Source organism: Somniosus microcephalus, unplaced genomic scaffold (assembly GCF_052327205.1).
Source record: "Somniosus microcephalus isolate GS21.2 unplaced genomic scaffold, FLI_Smic_1.0 unresolved_chr1, whole genome shotgun sequence".
In the NCBI taxonomy this organism is placed as follows: domain Eukaryota; kingdom Metazoa; phylum Chordata; class Chondrichthyes; order Squaliformes; family Somniosidae; genus Somniosus; species Somniosus microcephalus.
This window is the reverse complement of record NW_028225179.1, coordinates 53,659,221-53,667,103: the sequence shown is the minus strand read 5'-3', so window position 1 is coordinate 53,667,103 and position 7,883 is coordinate 53,659,221. Positions and strand designations below refer to the sequence as shown.

General features: G+C 47.9%; 1 long non-coding RNA gene across 1 annotated transcript; it reads left to right on the top strand.

Moving 5' to 3' along the window:
• The first annotated feature begins 4,783 nt into the window (after window positions 1-4,783).
• Window positions 4,784-6,837, top strand: LOC147095131 (uncharacterized). The gene is made up of 2 exons (XR_015074631.1): window positions 4,784-5,135; window positions 6,548-6,837. It is a non-coding gene; the product is annotated as an uncharacterized LOC147095131 (long non-coding RNA).
• Window positions 6,838-7,883: the final 1,046 nt, after the last annotated feature.

Genomic DNA, 7,883 nt, shown 5'->3' with positions numbered 1-7,883 from the left:
AATGAATGTAGGGAGTTCAAACACAGTCCTTGGTGAGAGGTCAGATTTGTACCACACTGGGCCCTAAATCGACAGACTGGCTGTTACGTGCCGAGCAAGTGTCTTTAAAAGCCTGTTTAAAACCTCTCTCTCCGTCACTGATCTCAATCCACCTACAACCGTAACCCTTTCCCTCCTGCTCTGTGTGTGTGTCTGTATGTATGTGCGTGTTATCAGTCTGTCTACGTTTATGCATGGCAGTGTCTGTGTGTGTGTTTCTTGGCACCATGTGCAGATCCCGCATCTATATTACCCTCTACATTCCGCGCAGTGCCAGTTTCTGAGCTGCTGTCTGAGTGTCGGATGCAGTGACGTGTGGTGGGCCATCTTCTTCATCTCCACTTTCCTCCATTATTTCGGGGACAGGCTATGCGGGTGGCAGATCTTGGTCATCTGAAATCAGAAAGGCACAAGCGTCAGGTTATGATGAGGGGGGGGGGAAAGCAAGATATCCATGTATATAGCATCAGCAGCTTGTAAGTGAGAAGAGGTTGTGGGATGAGGGGATGTGGGATATGAGAAGAATGATTAGGAATGAGCATTATTGACCCCCAGGGCTGCAACTTCCCCGTTGTTGCGGCCTCGGTGACTTCCCCTCCAATCATGTCGAGCACTGTCTCCTCCAGTTGGCAAAGGCCTGTACAGCGGTTTGGCCGCCTCCCGTCTGCCGCTGCTCACGGTGGTTGTGAGCCACCTTGGCCTGCAGGAGAAAGGGAAGTGTGTCAGTGAGTGCAGTGAGTGTTTGGGTGATGTGTCTGTCAAAGTTGAATAGCTGTCGGTGTGTGCAAGGTGTGAGATGTGGCTGTGAGTGCAGTGAGTGTTTGTGTGATGTGTCTGTCAAAGTTGAATAGCTGTCGGTGTGTGCAAGGTGTGAGATGTGTCAGTGAGTGCAGTGAGTGTTTGTGTGATGTGTCTGTCAAAGTTGAATAGCTGTCGGTGTGTGCAAGGTGTGAGATGTGTCAGTGAGTGCAGTGAGTGTTTGTGTGATGTGTCTGTCAAAGTTGAATAGCTGTCGGTGTGTGCAAGGTGTGAGATGTGTCAGTGAGTGCAGTGAGTGTATGTGTGATGTGTCTGTCAAAGTTGAATAGCTGTCGGTGTGTGCAAGGTGTGAGATGTGTCAGTGAGTGTTGCAGCAATGGTAAGGTTGTGAGGGTGAAATGAAGCTATGATTGTGAGGTCTGAGTGGTGAAAGGTCGGTCAGTGATGGGGGTGTGATGCATTGAGCAGTGTCCGAGGCTTGTGGTGCAGATGCAGGGATATGACATTTGCTGAAGCCTTCACTCACCTTGACCTGCCGTGTGAGGTCGCTAAACTTCTTGCGGCACTGTATCCATGTCCGCGGGACAACACTATTGACCGTCACATGATACTGTTGACCGTGATGTAGCTAATGTTACCCCACTATTCAAAAAAGGTGGTAGAGAAAAAGCGGGGAATTATAGACCGGTAAGCCTGACATCGGTAGTGGGGAAAATGCTAGCGTCCATTATAAAAGATGTAATAGCAGAGCACTTGGAAAGCAGTGACGGGATCGGACAAAGTCAACATGGATTTACAAAAGGTAAATCATGCTTGACTAATCTACTGGAATTTTTGGAGGATGTAACTGGTAAAATAGATAAGGGAGAACCAGTGGATGTGGTATACTTGGACTTTCAGAAGGCTTTCAATAAGGTCCCACATAAGAGATTAGCGTGCAAAATTAAGGCACATGGGATTGGGGGCAAGGTATTGACTTGGATAGAGAACTGGTTGGCAGACAGAAAGCAAAGAGTTGGAATAAACGGGTCGTTATCCGAGTGGCAGGGAGTGACTAGTAGGGTACCGCAAGGATCGGTCCTAGGACCCCAGCTGTTCACAATATATATTAATGATCTGGACGAGGGAATTGGATGTAATATTTCCAAATTTGCAGACGACACAAAGCTGGGTGGGAGGCTATGGTGTGAGGAGGATGTCGTGAAACTCCAGTACGATTTGGACAGGTTGGGTGATTGGGCAGACACATGGCAAATGCACTATAATGTGGATAAATGTGAGGTTATCCACTTTGGTGGCAAAAACAGGACGGCAGATTATTATTTGAATGGCAATAGATTGGGAGAAGGGCAAGTGCAAAGAGACCTGGGTGTCCTTGTGCACCAGTCGCTGAAGGTAAGCATGCAGGTGCAGCAGGCGGTTAAGAAGGCAAATGGTATGTTGGCCTTCGTAGCACGAGGGTTCGTGTACAGGAAAAAGGATGTCTTGCTACAGTTGTACAGGGCCTTGGTGAGACCGCACCTTGAGTATTGTGTGCAGTTTTGGTCGCCTTACCTGAGGAAGGACGTTCTTGCCATGGAAGGAGTGCAGCGAAGATTCACCAGGCTGATACCTGGGATGGCAGGAATGACGTATGAGGAGAGATTGTGTCGATTGGGCTTATACTCACTGGAGTTTAGAAGATTGAGAGGTGTAAGGATTCCGGGGGCTTCTTTTAAACTGGTTTAAGGTAATCTACCTGGCCAGCAGTCTTTTTGCTGCTGCACTCTAATCCAGTTTACAAACAGCGGTTTCGAATCGCTACCCATCCTTTAGTTCTGAGTGGAGGGACTTATAATTAATGATATTAAAACGGAACAAGTGGTTTGGATGAGAGCAAAAATCAAGCTTTATTAACTAAAAGGAACTATAATCAAAAATATCAAACTATCCCACACGAACACAGTGAAATTGTAAAACTATATAACGGGGGTTGCAGACATTGAAAACGAGGGATACAATGGCTACAATGTTATTTAAACAATCTTAGCAATTCCCTTAAATCACCATCCCCCCTTAACTCCTGCTTGGTTGCCTTGTTGAGGAGTCAGAAACTCTGCTCACATGTGGTCCAGCAAAGAGGAAGAGGAAGAGAGAGAGAGAGAGAGAGCTCACCTATGGTCCCAGGAAGTCAAGAGAGCGAAATAGCTTCAGCATCTATCTTTATACCTGGTGAGCCCCTCCCGTTCTGCCTTGCAAGGCTGTGTGCAAAATTCCCCACCCAAAAGGGTCCAATACACAAGAGAAACCTGTGATAGGTTAACTCAAAGTGGTTGGATTGAGTTAATGTGATTTTCGGAGCTCCCTGTGCTGAAACAAAAGGGAGATACGACTGCTCTATTGTCCAGTACTGGGGTGATTTAAAATCCATTCAAATGTTAACGCTTCCCATTCATGATACAAAAGTCTCTTCTGCAGTTTAGATGTCCTCCACTCGATATACAAACAAATGCTAATAGCATTCAGTTGCTTTGTAAACAACGCATTGACCTTTGTCTTCATCGAACCTTACTTCCAGACATACAAAGCTGCATTCCAAGCCTCTTTTGTCATTCGGCCATGTGGTGCGACTGCCATTCGGCCTCGGGCGACTGTCTGTGTGGAGTTTGCACATTCTCCCCGTGTTTGCGTGGGTTTCCTCCGGGTGCTCCGGTTTCCTCCCACAGTCCAAAGATGTGCGGGTTAGGTTGATTGGCTATGATAAAATTGACCCTTAGTGTTGGGGGGATTAAATACGTGGAGTTACGGGGATAGGGTGGGATATGTGTTGGTGTAGGGGTTACGGGGATCGGGTGGGATATGTGTCGGTGCAGGCTCGATGGGCCGAAATGGCCTCTATCTGCACTGTGGGGCTTCTGTGATACTTTAATCAAAAAATGAATCTTCAGAACTGTAAATTATTGCGAATTCTTAGAGGGGATCTCATGCAAACCTGCAAAATTCTGTCAGGCGTGGACAGACTAGATGCAGGAAGGATGTTTCTGATGGCCGGGGAGTCCAGAACTAGGGATCACCGTCTAAGGATAAGGGGTAAGCCATTTAGGACTGCAATGAGGAGGAATTTCTTCACCAAGAGAGTGGTGAACCTGTGGAATTCTCTGCCACAGAGGGCGGTGGAGGCCAGTTCATTAAATATATTCAAGAAAGAGTTGGATATATTTCTTAAGGCTCAAGGGATATGGGGAGAAGGCAGGGACAGGGTACTAACTTTGCATGATCAGCCATGATCTATTGAATGGCGGAGCAGGCTCGAAGGGCCAAATGGCCGACTCCTGCTCCTATCTTCTATGTTTCTATGTGATGTACCCAGCTATCTCCTGCCACAGCCTTCTCGAAGTGTGCACTGATGGCTTCCTGCCACGCTGCAGGAACAGGACAGCCTCCCTCCTCTCCACTGCCACGACCAATGCCTCCAGAGCCGCATCGGAGGACCTTGTGGCTCGTTCTCTTTGCTGCTGCTGAGACTTGTGGGCCAACTGAAATTCCAACCCCTACTTCAGTGACAATGAGGTGCTGCTGCATCAAAGCACCTCCACTCTAAGTAGTGGAGAAACACTAGGCCGCACATTACAGGCCATTAGACTGCACAAGATATTAGCCCACCTGTTTAGCGCTGTGATCAGCACTACAATCATGTAAATGAGCAGACAGCATGAATTGTGCGTGCTGCCTGGGCCACTCTGAACGGGAGCAGCCAAATAGCACTGGGCCACGACACCGCCCGTTTTCGGGCCATATCCAATTTCTAGGCCTAGGTTTGATGGGTTAAAAGTCCTGTTGAGAACATAAGGACATAAGAATACGGAGTAGAAGCAGGCCATACGGCCCTTCCAGCCGGCTCCGCCTATCAAAAATACCATGGCTGATCTTTGACCTCAACTCCACTTCCCCACCTGATTCCCATAATGTTTGTGGACCAGCTGCATCATGCCAGCTGAGCTCAGGATTTCAGACCTGGAGTTGGGCCCAAACACACAACCTTGTCTTCTGAAAGATAGAGAACTGCCAACTGGGTCCAGCTGCCAACTGATCCACGTCACATAAAAAGGAAACGCCTTTTCCCAGGATATCTCCAGAGAGCAGAGCCACTCCCCGTGTGTGTGATTATAAATGCAGCAAACTCGGAGTCCGGATTCAGAACATTTCCACTCCAGCCGCCTGAATCTGACTCTGGAAAACATCGCAGAAGATGAAAGCTCTGCTCTTGCTTCTTGGATTCCTGGTGCTGACTCAGGCCAGCCTCACTGGAGGGGAGATCGGTGGAGGTACCAATTGGAAGATATTAGGAGGAGGAAGAGGTAGATTTGGAGGAGTAGGAATAGGTTTTGGTTTCTAGGTTTCTCTGATCTCTCCGCAGTCAGTGTCCAGTCAGTTTTATGTTTTAAACTATTGTATTCTCTGTTTGAATGTCACAGTTTGATTAATTGAGTGAAGGTGATTGTAAGAAAGTCTGAAGAATTTAACCTGAACCAGTTCCACGGGTAAATCCCCCGATTATTCAGCGGGTACCTCAGTGGGTCAAGGGAATGGCGGGTGTTTGCTGATCCAAACAGACCAGCAATAAAAGCACAAATTACTGGCCGGTGCCGAGTGGGCGGATCTCAGCCGCAGCATTGACCCGGTTAGGAGACTCTGTAATTGGCCTCAGTACCCAGGTACTGCGGAGGGGAAACTCCCAGTTGTTGCTTCCGATCACTGCTACCCGCTGCAAAGTGTGAGAGTGCGGACTCTGTGTGAGGACAGGAGCGGGAGATCCTTCAGTCCCTTTCCCCCACACTCACTGTCCAGTCTCACAGATGAAGAATGGTGAATTGGGAGCGATGCTGGAGGTGTGTGAGGAACCGGTCCCCAGACAAGAGTCAGCTTTTCATTACAGGAGGGCAGGGAATGGGATCAAAAATGTTTCAAAACAGGTTTATTTAATTGGAATATTTCTGCAGCCTTCATAGAGATCGGGACGTGAGAACACGGACTAAGTAGAGGAGGCAAGCGGTGAAATGATCAATTGCCAGTGGCTGGGTGTCAGTTTGGCTCAGTCGGGAGTTGAGTGAACAAGTTGTGGGTTGATGCCCCAGTCCAGTACATACAGCCCAGCACTGGGGGAGTGCTGCACTGTTGGAGGTGTCATGTTGTGGATGAAACGTTAAACGGAGACCCTGTCTACCTGTTCATGGGGCAGGAAACATCTGGTGACATTATTTGAAGAGCTGGGAGTTCTCCCGGTGTCTTGGACCGACATCACTCTCTCATCCAACATGAGCAGAGACCCCCCATCCTGTCCAATCTAATTTGCTGTTTGTGGGACTTTGCTATGAGCTAATTGGCTGCCACGTTTCCTACAAAACAGTGTCGGCACTTCAGAAACAAGCCCCGATCTGTGAAACTCTTTGGGCCCTTCTGGTGCCGGGAAAGGTTCTCCATCAATGTCAGATCTTTCCTCTCTGTGTCTCTGGTCTCAGATAGCGGGTGTGGTGGGCTCCATTCTGAGGAAATCCCCTTGGGCTGCCCTTCAGGACAAAGAGTGAGTCTGCACAGGTCGGGGGAGGGGGAGAGGTGTGGAGTTTCATTAAGTATAAAAGAGTTAATGTTCATGTGTGGTCCAGAGTCAGTCTTAGTAACACTGACAGACTCAGCTTCATGTTTTCTCATTGTTCTCCCTCCCTCTGTGTACAGAACCATCAATCAATTCATTCTTCATTTTGGATTTTAGTGCCCTGCACCTGGTATGGAGGAGCATGTCGTGAGGGCGGCTGTAACAGAGACGAGATGCCTTTCCCAAAAAAGTGCCCTGATATGTTACAATGCTGCTTTCTGAAATGATGAAAGATCCAGTGACGGATTCCCACCAGCCCGAGCTCTCCACGTTCTCACTGAATGAAACCTTCCTTCACGGGAAGCAGGCTCTGTTTGATTGTTTAGGTCCTGTAACCCCTGACCCTGTATTACTGCTGTCAGAATAATGGGCTGTACTCAGAAATAAAACTTACTGCATTGATCACAGCTTCACATCCGTGTCTTGTTTGTCTTCAGGGTCAATGTGTCCGAGGACAAGGTGTTCAGGGATGGGATGAGGCTAGGAGAAGATTTGGGAATCGCAGGAAATGGGAAGAGGAAACCGCTGCAGGGAATCGCTGCAAGTGCGAATTAACACATTCAGAAAGGTATTGAGATAAGACAGGTGTCCCAGAGTGTCGGCACTCTGACCGTAAAGGGTTCAGGATATCTCGGTTGAACGGATTTGTTCAGGCAGAATGGAAGCGGACATACTTTGCATCAGACCCACAGACTGAGGGGACACTGCAGAGGGAAATTTACTCTGTATCTAACCCGTGCTGTACCTGCCCTGGGAGTCTTTGATGGGACAGTGTAGAGCAGGGGTGGGCTATTATTTGGGCTGGAGGGCCGGTCAACAAGTTTTGTTGAGCTGTTGAGGGCCGCACACCAATGTTCCCCCGAAGGTCCGCAGCCGCGCACCTATGGTGAGGTCACGTGCAGGCCGCTCACCAGCTCCTGCCGCTGGAAGAGAAACTGCAAATTTAAAGGGACCGCCCACAAAAAAATAATTAGAGGGAACATTGCTGCTCAAATAAAATGAATTGTGTTCACCACAGCTACCATTAAAATTCGTTCTGGCATTTATTGTATAAAAACTCTTCATGTCGTTTGCACACTGACTAAAAATAACAACACTTATTAACAGGCTAACCAACATGATGCAGGTTCACCAGTCACTTTGAAAAGTGCTCGGTCTGTTTATTCCAAATGGTCTCAATTCATTCTTATAGTGGAAAATGAGAGATCGACTCTGCTTCCACTGGCGATTATAACCACGGTATAAGGCACAATCAAGGATAAAGTCATTGATACAACCTTTAAAAATTGCACATGAAAGTGCTACTTTGATGCTTCGGCAACCTCACTGAGAAATAATTAGGTGACTCGGAAAGTGATTTAATCCACAAATTGCGGCCCAGGTCAGCCATCAAATTGGGCTTGTTCATTGTCAACGTGCGATCACTCCTGAGAAAAGCCAAGATGCCGATAGA